This window comes from Podarcis cretensis, assembly GCF_951804945.1.
Source record: "Podarcis cretensis genome assembly, chromosome: 11".
In the NCBI taxonomy this organism is placed as follows: Eukaryota; Metazoa; Chordata; class Lepidosauria; order Squamata; family Lacertidae; genus Podarcis; species Podarcis cretensis.
In genome coordinates, this window is record NC_137180.1 from 12,337,107 (window position 1) to 12,353,785 (window position 16,679).

Below are 16,679 nucleotides of genomic sequence, written 5' to 3' on the forward strand. Positions count from 1 at the left end.
GTACAAAGTTATTCCATAAAAGGTACTGGTATTTCCAGAAGTCATTTTCCTTCCACCAGCAAATCCACGAAATGTCTGACAACTGAGATAGTTTGCATCAGTGCTTTTTTTCCCTAAAAAAAGTTTAGGGGTACTCTCATTTTCCTACTCATATTGAAATACTGCCCCTCAATGAGGACCAATTTAGATTCACAAAATGTTTAGGGGTATGCGTACCCCTGCATACTCCCAGAAAAAACAAGCACTGGTTTGCATTATCTGTAGTTTTTCTCTACCCATCCTTACCCAAACCCTCCTCCCCTCTCCAAATAATTACAAGTGATACCATCTTCCAACAAGGAACCTTCTCTCCCTCCCTCCCTCCCTCCCTCCCTCCCTCTCCTTCTGTATGTTTTTCTAAATATCTCATGGCCCTTATACCATAGTGCCCAACAGAGCCTCTCTAAACATTTCTTCCCCTGCATTGTACGAAGGAACAATTGTGTTCCAAATGAATTAGGGCAAGGCTGCTTCAGGATTCCTGAGGTTGGACCGCATGCTGTTTCATTCAGCCGCCTTTGATAACAGGAATGTAGCCTCTGGGGCAACTTATTTGCTTCACTCATTGTGTCCTCCTCAATGGATATGAAAGAGCTGCGTTGAGCCTTGAGTTCGTTTGCCACTTCAGAGCATCACATCTGACATTTATTTTATTTTTTTATTTGCCAGAGAACAGAAGGGGGAAGGGGAGGAAACTGTTCAAAAATCGCCGTTTCACAATTTTCATCGTGAAGAGACAAAGGATCAATTCTCTGTATGCCACACAGCTGCCACTGGAGTACGTTCTGGGTGAGAAATTGCTCTGTTTATTCAGCCAAGAGACAACTTCTTTCCTACCTCCAAACTATTGTTCTTTCCGCCAAACAAAGCAGTTAAGTAAACAAGAGCTCTGTCCCCCAAACCCAACTCACACTGGTCATGCTCTCACTGGTATTTATGGCCCATGTGATAGCTTGTGAAGGACCTTTTACGACACGCGTTTGATCTTTATTGCTCCCATCACAGCCTCGCAGATTGACAGGGCTTCCAAACTTGTGCACTGAGCTACAAGGTTCAGACCTGTCTCTCTGAATAGGACACTATTTAGTGAAACTTACCCGCAAGTAAGGCTTGATTTGCAAATATGTCCTCATTGCTGGACAGCTTCAGCATTATCTGGTGGCTTCCTGGGCCGAGGGCCATCGCAGAAATACAACACAGTAAAAAGAATATCAACTCAGACCCAGTGATTTTTCAGTCAAATCAGATCATGGAATCATAGAGTAGGCTTCTTGGAAGACAAAAAGCAGACAAAAACTTCAAGAAAGAAGGGGGGGGGGAATTTATAATTTATTTAGGAGACCACTGTAAGCAGCTGAAAACATTAGCAGGATTCTAATAACACTTGGAATATAACAAATACTACAGACAACATGGAGAGATATAAAATATGGATGATGAAATAATATGCAGTTGAAAACATTGACAGGAGAGTGGGAAGTCTGGAGATTCAGAGAAATCGGGTCCTCCCTTAAAGAGGGCACGTGTTGCGGTGAGACCTGGTAAGATTGGATAGCCACAACACCCAATTGGTAGGTCCCTTGATGCTGGGTTTAATCAGGCCAATGGGACGCAAGCTAAATGGATCAAGGGACCTATTTATGCCCATACATGTGACCCAGAGCTTCCTCTTTCGGCGCGTACATTTGGAACACCCGCCCACCTCTCTCTACTTTTAGGGCTTGTGCGCTTGACCTTGCTATGCCATTGTGTGTCATCTGTTGTTGGGACAGGGGCACGGCAGGAATTTTCCCCACATGGCTGATTGGCTGGTGCTATTTGGGGTTTGCCTGCTGCGTAGCAAATTGTCACAACTTGTAAGGTTGCGGATAGGCACTGGTTCAGGTGATAGGGATGGGGGAACGCTCTCGCTATCCCTATGCCTATGTGAAGGGTATTCCATTAAAGGAATCTAGGGACTCGATGGTTTGGTCAACCCCTGTGAGGGGGTTGTGCCTGTGCCTGAGTCCAGGGGGGCATTTGGGTGGAGGAGTTAGCCTGTTCCCAGCTTTCAACTTATCCAGATGTTCACCCTTGGCAGATCTATGATAGAGCTCTGGGTCAGCGCTTACCTGCAAGGGTGCAGGGAGCTAGTCGAACCAGAGCCTATGCAACCACTCACTTTCTGTAATCAATAAAGTTGTGGCCTTAATTCTGCCAAAAACCAAAACCAAAACTTGAGTCTTGTCTGAATTTATTTAAGGGGGAGGTTTAAAGGTCTGAACACGCAAATCTCTAAATATGGATATGTAATTGGTATTGTTATAATTCTTCACTTGTAAAATCAAATAATTTATTTTTTATTTAAAAAAGAATAATAGGGATGACCTTAGGGTCATCTAGTACAAACCACCACAATGCAAGAATCTTAACTAAAGCATCCATGACAGATAACCACCCAACTTATGTTTTAAAATCCCTGAGGAAGGAGATTCCACCAGCTTCTGTTAGCACCAGACTGTTATTCTGTTATTACCAGTGCTTTCCTTTTGGATAAAGACACTGGCAAGGTAGGTGTTGGGCAGTTTCACCCTTTTTTTCCCTGTCACCCAGTAGCATTTCTCCGTCTTCTCCACCCAGAGTGCCTACTACTTGGAAGGCCTCATCCAAGTCTTCAGTCTGGCTAGGAGGTCTATTTCCCAGTTTTCACTCTTTCCTCTCCTTTCTTTCCGGAGATGCCTCTTTTGGAATTGTTTTTGGAAGCCTCGATTTAGAAGGAAGTCCTTGTGTGAATTATTACCATTGCCAATATCAATTTGTTTCTTTCCCTGGAGCATTCTTGGCTGGCCACCATCCTGAAAGACCATCAGAAATTCTCATGTTATAATTTGATCTCTTTTAAAACATTTAAAACAAACAAACAAACAAAAAAACCCCCAAGTCTACTCCTCTGATATTTTTTACTGCTAATACAACAGCAAGCTACTTGGTCTCAAATGTCAGATCTCCGAAGTCCAGTCGCAAAGGGTTCAGCCAAGATTAGCTTGGACCATCACAGCATTTATTAGAAAGCCAGAAATTGGTGCCATGATTTATCTTCCCATGACAAGAAAAGTTGGAGGATCCAGCTATTAAATATTCAGACTCCAGCGTAAAGTCTTTCAAAGTCAATTGAGATATTCCTCCCTATTAGCATCTATAATGGTTTGCATGTCACCGTAAACTATAGTTAATGCTTGAACAAGCAGTGTGATGGTGCATATTACTCAAAGGTTCTTGCTTTGCGTCCCTCCAGCTTCTGGCTGGACCAGGAGCAACAAACCGTAAACCTGGGCTTGGCATGTCACTCAAACTGGGTTTAAACAAACCATAACTGGTAGCCAAGGTAAACTATGGTTGGCTAACATTAATGTGACTATGTTTGAACATGATACACAAACCAGGTCATTGTACAGTGGTACCTCAGGTTACAGACACTTCAGGTTACAGACTCTGCTAACCCAGAAATAGTACCTCGGGTTAAGAACTTTGCTTAAGGATGAAAACAGAAATCGCATGGCAGCAGCAGGAGGTCCCATTAGCTAAAGTGGTACCTCAGGTTAAGAACAGTTTTAGGTCAAGAATGGACCTCCAGAACGAATTAAGTACTTAACCCGAGGTACCACTGTAAATGCACCAACAAGTTTAATTGTTGCCTTTTTTCTGATAGTATTTCATTGGTATTAATATTTTATTTTATTTATTTTTACCCTTCCTTTCCCCCAGAAATGGGAGTAAAGGCAGCTCACAAAATTTAAAACAAATATATATATCACTAAAAGCACATAAGTTGTTATCAAACCCTCCAACATTTCTCTGTTGAAAATAGGGATGTCACATTCCATAATGATAATTCTACTACTTATACCCCACACATATTACTGGGTTGCCCCAGCCATACTGGGCAGCTTCCAACATATTTAATAATGTAATAAAACATTAAAAAAAAAAACTTTTGTATAGTATACCGGGTTGCCTCTAGGCGGCTCAGGGGTTGGATAACTCCATACCCTCCAACATTTCTCCAATGAAAATAGGGACATCCTAAGGAAAAGTAGGAGATTCCAGGATCAAATCAGAAACTGGGGCAACTTCTCTAAATTGGGGGTGTCCCTGGAAAATCAAGGATGTCCCTTTCATAGATACCAACCCATTGTTTTTCTTTCTTAAAATAATTCAAATTAAATGGGCTTAAAATAATAATAATAATAATGCAACTCTTCTTCGTCTTCTTTTTTTTAAAAGGTTATCTGTAGTGGGCTGTGGAAATTTCCTTTCCTTTGATAGCAGATTATTGTGAGATTATTCCTCAGATAAAAGGCACTGGAAAGAGACAGCATCTCTGCTAATGAAGTGTTAGCACAATATCACTCCCACTTACACGCTGGCCCCAACTCTATTTATTTAGCTTCAGAAATAGCTATGGAAACGATCCAAATACACCAACCTGCAGCTTTCCATGAATGAATTTTCCCCTGCTTTAGATATATTGATGTGCTCTTGTATATCGCCTATAAAGGGGAACAACGTCCGTATACACTGATCACATTAAAATCCACTCTGTGGAGGCATTTTTAAGAAACAGAAATCACAGTCAAGTGAAAGCCAGCCGGGAAACTCTTCTAGACTTTTACAGTAGAGGATCAAATTCATAAAAGTGAAGAGGAGCACAAAGAGCTCTTATTTCACCAGTACTGCCCCTGCCTGCCCCGTGGTGTGAAAAACCTTTAACGGGGAAGGGAAACACAGTGGAACCTTTCTTTGTGCAAAAAGGAGAAGGACAATTGTTTGTCTTCCTCCATCAAACAACAGGAGCACTTTTAAAGGCCTGGCTGCTGCAGTCTGGCCTGTTTTTTACGACATTTCCATTTGACAAACTTCCAGCTTTGATGGCAATTACCCTTTTTTACTGTTCTTTCAAACTGCCCAGTAAGAAACCTGTACTCCGCAAGAAAGAAAGAAAGCCGATATCATTTTTTTTGGGGGGGGTGGTGGTGGAATGTGACGCACTAAGTTCCCACAATGGATTTGAGAATTCTTCAGATGCTGTCAAAATAGGGTGATCATGTGTCCTATTTTACAGAGGACAAGGGTATATTGAAAGGTTGCTCAATCCAAGTTCAGTTTCAAGCTAAAGAACCACAAGAACAGAGAGCAGGGACCTTGAAGTTGCCCGACTGCAACACCTGGACAGTAGACTGAGCAGGTAAAAAGGTAAAGGGACCCCTGACCATTAGGTCCAGTCGTGGCTGACTCTGGGGTTGCAGCGCTCATCTTGCTTTATTGGCTGAGGGAGCCGGCGTACAGCTTCCAGGTCATGTGGCAAGCATGACTAAGCCACTTCTGGCGAAGCAGAGCAGTGCACGGAAACGTCGCTTACCTTCACGCCAGAGCGGTCCCTATTTATCCACTTGCACTTTCCACGTGCTTTCGAACTGCTAGGTTGGCAGGAGCAGGGACCGAGCAATGAGAGCTCACCCCGGGTCGTGGGGATTCGAACCGCCGACCTTCTGATTGGCAAGTCCTAGGCTCTGTGGTTTAACCCACAGCACCACCCGCGTCCACAGGTCAATATGGCCATGGGCACCATCTTTCCTGCTGAAACGCAGCATTGGGAAGGAGAGATTTTAAGCCAGGCATGTTCAAAGTCTGCTTTGGGGGCCTAATCCGGCCCTCTGGTCAGTTTAGTCCGGCCCCCACAGGCGGTTCCTTCTCTGGGTTCTAAAAAAAAGCTCAACACCTTTGGTCGGCCCTCATGCATGTTTACTTCATCAAATCTGGCCCTCTTTGAAAAAAGTTTGGGCACTCCTGTTTTAAGCTGAGAGGTGAGAGATATTGCAATTTTTTTACCCTTTGATTGCACTCCATGGGGCAAACTGAAGAGAAGATGTTTTAGGATGAAACTGTGAAGCTGTATTTTGTTGGAAGCCGTCCAGAGTGGCTGGTGTAACCCAGTCTGATGGGTGGAGTATAATTATTATTATTATTATTATTTATTATTTATTAGCTGGAAAAGTCCACGCTTACAGTGGAGTGTTAAAAATTCACCCCACCCAGAGTTTTTCTGTCCCTGCTGTTGGTCTGCACAAAACAGCACCTTCATGGCATAAGTGGCAAGAAGTCACCGAGAGGAAGACAATACTTGAGTTCTAGGTGTACCAGGGGAGAACCACCACCCCTATTGCTGTCATAGCCCCATAGCTACTGTTTAAGAGGACTCTGGTGGTGGCCATAGGCTTCCTACCTTAATCCTACAGCTCAGTCCTACTGCTTCAATCTTTCCAACATGTCTTTCTGTGTCTGGCTGGAGATGGCAGTCTGGTCCACAAATTTGTAGGGGAGCGAGTGGCGCTGTGGTGTCAACCACTGAGTCTCTTGGGCTTGCTGATCGGAAGGTTGGCAGTTCAAATCCGCACAATGGGGTGAGCTCCTATTGCTCTGTCCCAGCTTCTGCCTACCTAGCAGCTCGAAAGCACACCAGTGCAAGTAGATAATTAGGTACTGCTGTGGCAGGAAGGTAAATGGCGTTTCCATGCACTTTGGCTTCTATCGCAGTGTCCCATTGTGCCAGAAGCTACTGTTAGCTCCATCATGAGACATCCGCCAGCTTCCAACCACAGATACCAGCAGTCTTCAAGGAAGCAAACTTGCCTTATTATCACTCGCTAGCATCCACTGCCAGAGGATTGCCTCCTTCCATTCACCACTTTGCCTCCCCCAAGTGGAAGAAACCTGGGCAGTGCTGAATGTCACATCCATTGCCAGGTGTGTCCTGCTGGAAACAGAAAAGGGCTTTCCCCTTGGTCTGCCTTTATATTCACTCAGTTGCAAAGTGCTTTTGTGACATCACAAGAAACCCACAGCCAATGGCAACAGCTGGGGAGGCATCTTCATTGCTTTGAGCCTCACAATGGTGGGTGGACCTATAACTGATTGTGTGCTTGTTTATTTGGGATGCGGGTGGCGCTGTGGTCTAAATTCCTCTTGGGCTTGCCGATCAGAAGGTTGGTGGTTCGAATCCCCGCAAATGGTGAGCTCCTGTTGCTCTGTCCCAGCTCCTGCCAACCTAGCAGTTCAAAAGCACACCAGGGCAACTAGATAAATAGGTACCACTGTGGTGGGAAGATAAATGGTGTTTCTGTTTGCTCTGGTTTCCATCACAGTGTCCCATTGTGCCAGAAATGGCCACATGACCTAGAAAGCTGTCTGCAGATAAACGCTGGCTCCCTCGGCCTGAAGTGAAAGGAGCACCACAAGCCCATAGTCGCCTTTGACTGAACGTAACCATCCAGGGGTCCTTTACCTTTTTATTTTTGCTATCATAATTTTTATTGTTTTTTTAAATCATAACAAACAAAAAATAAAGCAGTTTACACCTTATTGTCACAGATTTCTCTCTTTGAGACTTCCTTCAGCTTCCCCTCGAATCATCCATACCCTTATTTAACAAATTCACACAAATCCTAGCTTATATTGACATTATTTTCTCTTTCCTTCTTTTTCTCTTTAGACAATATTCCAACCTTTTCACAGAGCCTTTTTAAACCCGACTAGCGTTATCTGACCCTCACTTATATTTTCCAGATATTCCACGAATTTCCCCCAGTCCTCAATGAACCTTTGGTCTTTTAAATATCTAATTTTCCCCGTCAATCTGTCCATCTCCGCGTATTCTAGTAGTTTTGCTCTCCATTCCTCAAGCGTCGGTATGTTCTGTTGTTTCCAATTTTGAGCCAATAGGAAGGGGTCCTTTACCTTTTTAATATATACCACAGCTCTGTTTACTCCTGCTGCAAATCGCAATCCACACATGTTCAGTCAGTGCTTGAATTGCAGGTGGGCGGCATAGGGGATCTGTTCCCATTTCCTTTGGTGATGGTCATCCATTGCTACAATTTTTAGAAGACTGGGGAACAACATGTTTCTGTTATAACTGTGGAGGAGTCAGAGATGAGACTTGTGGGTTTCATTAAGAGCTCAGCTATCTCCTGCCTCCTGGATTTTGGGAGCTACTATGTGAAAGACATCACAAGGGGACGCGGGTGGCGCTGTGGGTAAAAGCCTCAGCGCCTAGGGCTTGCCGATCGAAAGGTCGGCGGTTCGAATCCCCGTGGCGGGGTGCGCTCCCGCTGCTCGGTCCCAGCGCCCGCCAACCTAGCAGTTCAAAAGCACCCCCGGGTGCAAGTAGATAAATAGGGACCGCTTACTAGTGGGAAGGTAAACGGCGTTTCCGTGTGCGGCTCTGGCTCGCCAGATGCAGCTTTGTCACGCTGGCCACGTGACCCGGAAGTGTCTCCGGACAGCGCTGGCCCCCGGCCTCTTGAGTGAGATGGGTGCACAACCCTAGAGTCTGTCAAGACTGGCCCGTACGGGCAGGGGTAAGGTAAAGGTAAAGGTACCCCTGCCCGTACGGGCCAGTCTTGACAGACTCTGGGGTTGTGCGCCCATCTCACTTAAGAGGCCAGGGGCCAGCGCTGTCCGGAGACACTTCCGGGTCACGTGGCCAGCGTGACATCGCTGCTCTGGCCCGAGCCCGAGCCCAAGCCAGAGCCGCACACGGAAACACCGTTTACCTTCCCGCTGGTAAGCGGTCCCTATTTATCTACTTGCACCCGGAGGTGCTTTTGAACTGCTAGGTTGGCAGGCGCTGGGACCGAGCAGCGGGAGCGCACCCCGCAGCAGGGATTCGAACCGCCGACCTTTCGATCGGCAAGCCCTAGGCCCTGAGGCTTTAACCCACAGCGCCACCTGCGTCCCCACGGGCAGGGGTACCTTTACCTTTATGTGAAAGACATCCAGGAAGAGAGAACCTCCTACCCTCTGGATGAAACCAAATGAGAAAGTTGCGATGAGCTGATTCATAGTAGACCAGTAATGGATGAACTGAGAATTTCCAGAACTGCTTAGCGGGCACATCATGAACCACAACCCCTGGCACCAGGTCAGTTCAGAGCTGTATCATTTTCTGTCAGGGTATCGACACAAGTCCCAGCATGGTTCTAGATTTTTCTCAGGCAGATCAAAATAGGCCTAAGTTTTTTCCTGTTCGCCTCTCTCTCTATGTCTATAGCCTTGCTAAGTAGCTTGTCTGAACATACAAATGGGTTCTCTGTTCCTAAAAAATTATTTTGTTTAAAGGCAATTTCTTTCTGTGCTTAAATTTCCGTCCACCCCATCTGCTTTTCATTAACAAGCTTGTAGCCTAAAGGCAAGATTACCTCATTCCAGCTGGGATTAAGTAAGTCAGGATCTTTCCCGGGATAAAGGCACAGGCTTATTAAATATAGTAAACCCCCCTCCCCTCCCAGTGCTTAGGTTATAAAAATGTGTTTGGATATTTAGCTATAGGGTGCAATCTACCAATAATTTCTCAACAGTGCTGGAATGAGAGGCAGTGTTGAACTATTGAATTCATTGTCATAGGATGTAGGAATGGCCGTCCACTTAGATGTGCTGAAATTTTTCCCTAACTGTTAATTTGAGCTTTCACTGTTAATAGTTGTGCTTTCACACAACATAGAAGCCTCTTCCAGAGGGCAATCTCACCATTCATTTCTGTGTTGTTTGCAAATAATTTTTTTCTTCCTGGAAGTAAATAACACAGAAATGAGGGTCATATATTCCACCATATTTCTGAAAAGGACTTTAATGTTGTGGGAAAGTTCAAGTACAGTGGTATGTCTACTTATGGACACAATCCATTCCGGGATGCCGTTTGCACCCCGAAAAGTCCGAAAGTAGAGCACCACTTCTGCGCGCGTGCAGGAGCGAAGTGGCAAACCCAGACGTAAACACTTATGGGTTTGCCGCATTCATAACATGAAAAAATGCAACGTAAAGTAAACACAACTCGAGATATGACTGTACAATGCAGACATTAACATACGGTAACCACACATCCCTGCTTCCCGGGGACAGTCCTCAGGACAAAATCCATCCCCGGAATGTCCCCAGATTTCATTTAATGTCCCTGGATTTATATTTTAAGTGTTGTATATTTATTAGTAGGGAATGAATGTTGTGTGGTTGGTTCAATGGCTCAAGAAGCATCATATGGGGACTTCTGGCGAGGCAAACTGGCAGGCGCCATGGCAGCGAGCAGCTCCTGAAGCTACTAGGCTGAGGCTGCCACCACCGAAGGGGAACTGGGGACTCCCGGCGTGTCAGCTGGGAGAGCCGCTGTCCCCCCCCCCCCGCGACCCAAATTGAGCCAGGAGCGAGAGCACCCAGCCACCCGGCCAACTGCCCAGGGCGCTCCAGGGCCAGGAAAACCCTGGAGCCAACGCAAAATGGAAAGGAGAGAGGAGGAGGAGGAGGAGGAGGAGAGAGAAAAAGGAAAGGGGGCAGGAGAAGGAGGAGAGTGAGTGTGTGCATGCACCCCAGGCACCAGCAATCCACGTTACACCACTGGTCAGTGGGGAATAACAGTGGAAGAGGGCTATTGCCTTCCTGTCCTACATCTGGGTTTCTCAAAGGTATCTGGTTGGGTACTAGAGAAAGAGGGTGCTAGACTAGATGGGCCGTTGGTTTGATCTGACAGGGCTCCTCTTACCTTCTTATGTTCGTTCCGTCTACAGGTATATGGTGTAGGATTTGGGCTAATGAACTACAGCAGCAATAGAAGGCAACAAACCATCCAAGCAGGTCCTTTACAGGTGAAAACTCTACCACACCCTGCCAAGAATCCAAGTAGAGCCCAACTCTTACATATTCTCTGATGCAATCAGCTGTTCTGCCATTTTGGCTCCCTCTCCAGCCCTCTCTCTCCAACATATCCTCACCCCCAGGCTTGGATTTTTGTGGCTTTCGCTTCTACCCAGCAGTGGGAAGAGACTCAGATTGCCTCATCTTCCAGCACAGCTGGCTTTCCCGTGTTCCAATGGACTTAAATGGGCATAGAACCAGGCTCCCAGCTAGCTAAGATTCTCAGAAAAACAAAAACAAACATTTCAGCTTTGGCAAGGCCACCTTGTCCCAAACCATGCCCATGTGTCACAGGCAATATGCGCTTCTGCAGCAGGCAGGGTTATGATTATGGTATTCCCCGCGTGTATTTGAAGAAAACAAGCCATAAAATATGTTGGCCCATTGCACATATTGCCACAGCAGTAATTATATGCATGGTAAGGTTGGGAGAAATTTCATTTGGTGTATGCCCAGCTCTTCTAGAATTGGGAGTCCTGGTTTTATGCTAGAGTATAATTTCTTTGCAGGGAAACTTTTATTTCTCTGAGCTGGGCTGCCTGTTTCTTGCCATCCTTCAGGCTGCAGCAACAGCTGAGCCTTGAGGGAAACCTTTCTCGGTGTATGCACTGAACATACAGGCAGAAAAGGGGATTGCTAGGGACTTAAAGAACTTGGAGCACACACTCATGACGCAAATAGAGATAGATAGATAGATAGATAGATAGATAGATAGATAGATGGATGGATAGATAGATGCCTCTGGGAAATTCAGATGATGGGATAGTGTGCCTGTACCTGCTTTGATAACATCTCTTTTGTCATTAGAAATCCCAGCTTTCAGAGAGCTTTTCAACGCAAGATGAAAATATACAATATTGAAAACATTATTTATTTATTTTTGCACACCCCCACACCCCTGTATTTTGTTGTTGCAATAGCACACATAAATCCACTGATTTGAGCATTGTTGGTTTTTTTTAGCTATATCAGTTAGTGATATGAACATATATTTGGGTGTCAGGTACAAAATCTGATCCAGATTTAGTCCATATTATCTCCTCCTGCACGTCAAACTTCTAGAGAGGCTGTGGAATGCTAGCTTGAATCAACATATGTGGTGGACATGTCGGAAAGTGGCTCAGTTCTGGGAAGTAATTTGTTGAAATAAAAGTGATTACCAGACAATACTCCTCTGAATGTCCCCAGCTGGCACTGTTCAGTTTTTTTACAGGACATAACGCAAACACAGGGTTTAAACCCATAATAAGTTATCTTTTAGTGGTGGCCAGACTCTTAATAACAAGCTATTGGAAGATCTTGGAGGGTGTTTCTTTGTCAAATTGGTTCTATAAAGTATGGCAAACAACACTTACATAAAATCTGACTAATAAAATAAAAGTTTGAGGCATGAAGACTCTTTCACAACTGATCGGTATTGCTTTGTGAGGTACATGGATAAAAAGGAAAAAAAGAGAATTCCCCTTACAGTATAAAACCTTTTGGGTTACCACATATTGCCTTCTTTGCATCGGGTTGTCTGAGTTAGGAACTTACTATTTTATTTGGATGTCATATCTGAGGCATTGCCTAAATGTCATCTTCTTGCTTAGGGTGGGAAATTTGATTTCATGCTTGTACGATGCTGTGATGTGCTGTAAAAAGTGAAAAATAAAAATTGCAATTAAAAAAACCTGATCCTGTCCAGCAGCTGTCATTATGTCATTGGCTTTAGTAAGCAGGTGTAGCTCACTTTGACAATGACAGAAGTTCTATTAAAGTCATGAACAGAAGTGTAGGATTTGTTAAGGTCAAGGTCAAGGACCCCTGGACAGTTAAGTCCAGTCAAAGGTGACTATGGGGTGGCGGCGCTCATTTCGCTTTCAGGCCAAGGGAGTCAGTGTTTGTCCACAGGCAGCTTTCCGGGTCATGTGGCCAGCATGCGTAAACTGCTCCTGGCGCAATGGGACACCGTGACAGAAACCAGAGCACACGGAAATGCCGTTTACCTTCCCGCCACAGTGGTACCTATTTATCTACTTGCACTGGTGTGCTTTCAAACTGCTAGGTTGGCAGGAGCTGGGACAGAGCCGTGGGAGCCCACCCAGTCATGGGGATTCAAACCGCTGACCTTCCAATTGGCAACCCCAAGAGATTTGGTGGTTTAGACCACAGCGCCAATTGTATCCCTTAAGGTCAAGGCCTCATGACAATGCTGTAGATTTCACAAAGTCTGAATAGCCAACTTGGTAATGGGAACCTGAATCAAAGGGTGATAAAATTAGCATGTCCCCAGCCCTTCCATCATCCCATTGGTTTCTGAGGTAAACATAAACATAACCATGTGCAATTTTCCATAATATAATCCATTTTTATGTCACTTTCACTCTTATGCATTTTTATGTACACTTCCCCCCAATATATGCATTTTTGTCCATGTTGTTTAATTGGAGAACTGCATTGCAGAATTCAGAGAAGTGTCAATTTCAAAGGATCACTGTGTTTCAATTTGCATATTGGCTCAATAAGTGTGAATTAGGATTCTAATGAAAAAATATCTATTTCTCCTCTCCCTCACCTCCCAGTTCTTAGGCACAAATGCCTGGAGCCACTCAGACCTGGATTGGATCCTGCCCTGGTTCCATGTGTTGATCATTTAAGTAAATTCAGAGTAGTTTGGGGGAGAGGGGAGAAGCTCAGACCCTCCAAGTGTCCTTATTTTCCAGGGACATCCCTGATTTACAGAAGCAATCTGGGTTTCTGATTTGATCCTGGAATGTCCCACTTTCCCCTAGGGTGTCCCTATTTTCATTGGAGAAATGTTGGAGGGTATGGAGTTATCCGACTCCTGAGCCATCTGAAGGGAATCCTGTATAGCGAAGGCTTTAAAAAAAAAAAAAAGTTTAATGTTTTATTGTGTTTTTATATATGTTGGAAGCTGCCCAGAGTGGCTGGGGCAACCGAGTCAGATGTGTGGGGTATAAATAGTAAAATTATCATTATGGAATGGGCCGTCCCTATTTTCATCAGAGAAATGTTGGAGGGTATGGAATCTTCAGTAAAATGATGTATCCTGCCATCCAGATCTTTATGGCGGCTGAAACTTTGATTTCATCGGGCATTGGTGGGAATCAGTGAAAACTCTGGGAACTGCATGATTCATCCTAAATCTAGCTCATGGATTTAAGATCCCTATGATGAATTTGGTTCCCATCTGTGTGAGAACCAATGCATGGGGTTTAAAATGAGGCAGAACTTGCACAAGGGGAAAATTGCACAAGGGGTGGAGGGGGTGGAGGAAAGGAATTGAACCTGGCCTGTTGGGAGTCGTATTACTAAAATTACTCCCTACCAGAGCACTCACTCAAAACAGCTGTCCTCAGAATTCCAAGGAACCACATGTCTGCTTTCAGTTCAACAAAAGAAAAGGAATTCCCCAAAGGATTCAGAGGAATTCATGATGTGTTTTCTTACTTCACATCTGAGCAATGTCCCTGTTGACTGCTGCCATACTGAAATGCAAACAGATGTGTGTCTGAAACTCCATCCTGGATCTTGGCTGGCCTCCTTCACCAGCTTCAAAGGGATGCTGCCTCTTTTGGAGCTGTCCCGGTAGGTAAAATAACCAGAAAAGGAGAATGGATCAAGGGTCTCACCAGGTATTTGTTCCTCACATAAAGGGGACTCAGTGTAACAACATGAAAACACCAGTATCCTATCCACTGAAGCATGTCAGCTGTTTCTATAGTGGATGGCCAAAATGATGAAACATCTGTTATTGATAAAGATGAATTATGTTGGGAAGGCCTGGAGTTAAGGGCAAAGGTCATATACCTTTATGCCATAAAAATGCACCCCATAAACTTAAACAAGCCAGTGCTCTGACACTTTCCTCTGCAGTAAAATGCTTCCCACAAGGACTCCTGATTCTTGAGAGGCAAAATCACAAAATCTTGTCCTAAACCAACCTTCTTAATGTATTAATTGCATAGAACGAGATTGCCACTTATTTAATGTTTCTACAGCCCATCACCATGCCTGAAGAAACCTGTTATGTCAGCCTCTTATGGGAAGGGAAGTTTAATGGGATTTATTTTTTCTCCTTTTTTTCTTTCCTTTTAAATACCGTATTTTTCGCTCCATAAGACACACTCCCCCCCCCTTAAAATCTAAGGGGAAATGTATGGAGCGAATGTGTGATCCCTGGAGCTGGGGGGGGGGGGACCCGGGCTTCCCTCGCCATCCCCGACCTGCTCTTTGGGTCGAGCAGCTCTGGGTAGCCCACGAAGCCTCTGCAGGGCAGCGGGGAGCCTTCATCCCACTGCCCTGCGGAGGCTTCGCGCGGCTATCCCTGGCTTTTGCAGGAGGTGGGGGAAGGGACAGAGCAAGGCTCCTCTCTCACTTCCCCCACCTCCCGCAAAAGCCCCCAAGAGCCGCATTTTTTTTCTCTTGAATCCCCCCCCCTGCAAAGCGCCTTATGGTCAGGTGCACCTTATGGAGCGAAAAATACGGTAAATACAATATTATATTCTCTAGGGCATTACCTTCAAGTTCATCATGAAGAATGTAACCTAAGAGAAGCATGAGCTCAAACAGATATATATTCTAAGGCAGCCTTCACCCACTAGCTAGGGCTGATGGGAGTTGCAGTCCAAAACCTCTGGAGGACACAGCTACCTTCACTTGAGTTTAAATTCACCTATTCCTACTCAAACCATCTACAATATTTCATAGCAGCACTAAGAGTATCATTCCCACAACTCCACCCCCAGAGCTGGTCCAGTGCTCGAAGGATGGGGGAATGGGTAGGAATGAGGTATTAACTGTTTCCCCCCTTATAAGTCCTAGTGTCAGGAGTAGGTGCCAAGAATAAATCACGGGAGTAAGTGAAGTTAACTCTTTATTAGAAGAAACATGGTGCCTCTTCCGGTGTGGGTGTCATTGCTGCCGCAGTTCCAAGATGGGCAAGTTTATGAAACCAGGGAAAGTCGTCCTTGTCCTCGCTGGGCGTTACTCTAGACGCAAAGCTGTTATTGTTAAGAATATTGATGATGGCACCTCTGACTGCCCCTGCAGCCACGCTCTGGTGGCCGGCATCTATCGCTACCCACGCAAAGTGACAGCAAGCATGGGCAAGAAGAAGATTGCCAAGCGTTCCAAGATCAAGTCCTTTGTGAAGGTCTACAATTACAACCACTTGATGCCTACCAGGTACTCCGTTGATATTCCCCTTGACAAGACCGTTGTCAACAAGGATGTCTTTAGGGACCCTGCACTGAAATGTAAAGCCCGGCGGGAGCCCAAAGTGAAATTTGAGGAGAGATACAAGACAGGCAAGAACAAGTGGTTTCCCCAGAAGCTCAGATTCTGAGTGGCATGCATTTGCACCAATAAATATTTTTGAAAAGCCAAAAACGAAAAGAAAAGAAGAAGAAGAAACATGGTCAGCTCAGAAGCGCCAGAAACTCTTCTTGGCAGGTTTTGCCTCTATGAGGCAGCTGTGAAAGCTCAATGTCCCCACCTTCTCACAGCTGTCTAAATCTCATTCCCAAGCAACCTGAGACTATGTGACGTGCCTGTCGCTGCTCCTCTCTCTTCATGCCTCTTCTGGTCCTGGGATACCAGCGGGGATAGGAGCTTGTTGCAGTAGGAGGAGGAGACACCCTGGCTTCTTCACCAGCCTGGCTCATCTCTGTCTCTTGACATCCTTCCTCTCCTGTTTCTGCCTCTGATTCTGGACTTCTCTCCCTGCCACAGACTCTCCCTGATCATTAGACCCTGCAACGCCTTCAGCTTCTGGCACCTACTCCTTCCAATCTTCTCCCTCTGACCAGGTAGCATTGTCCCACCCCACACCCCAGACTCTGAGACTTCTTTGGAAGTTCCCCAGCTACTAGGCTTTGAAAAGACTCAATATGGAGGCCAAATGGCTGAAATAT

At 45.2% G+C, this 16,679-nt stretch overlaps 1 pseudogene across 1 annotated transcript; it reads left to right on the forward strand.

The window, feature by feature from the left end:
- Positions 1–15,664: 15,664 nt before the first annotated feature.
- LOC307226472 (large ribosomal subunit protein eL27 pseudogene) lies at positions 15,665–16,155 on the forward strand (annotated as a pseudogene). The gene has a single exon. The product of its transcript is annotated as a large ribosomal subunit protein eL27 pseudogene (transcript).
- Positions 16,156–16,679: the final 524 nt, after the last annotated feature.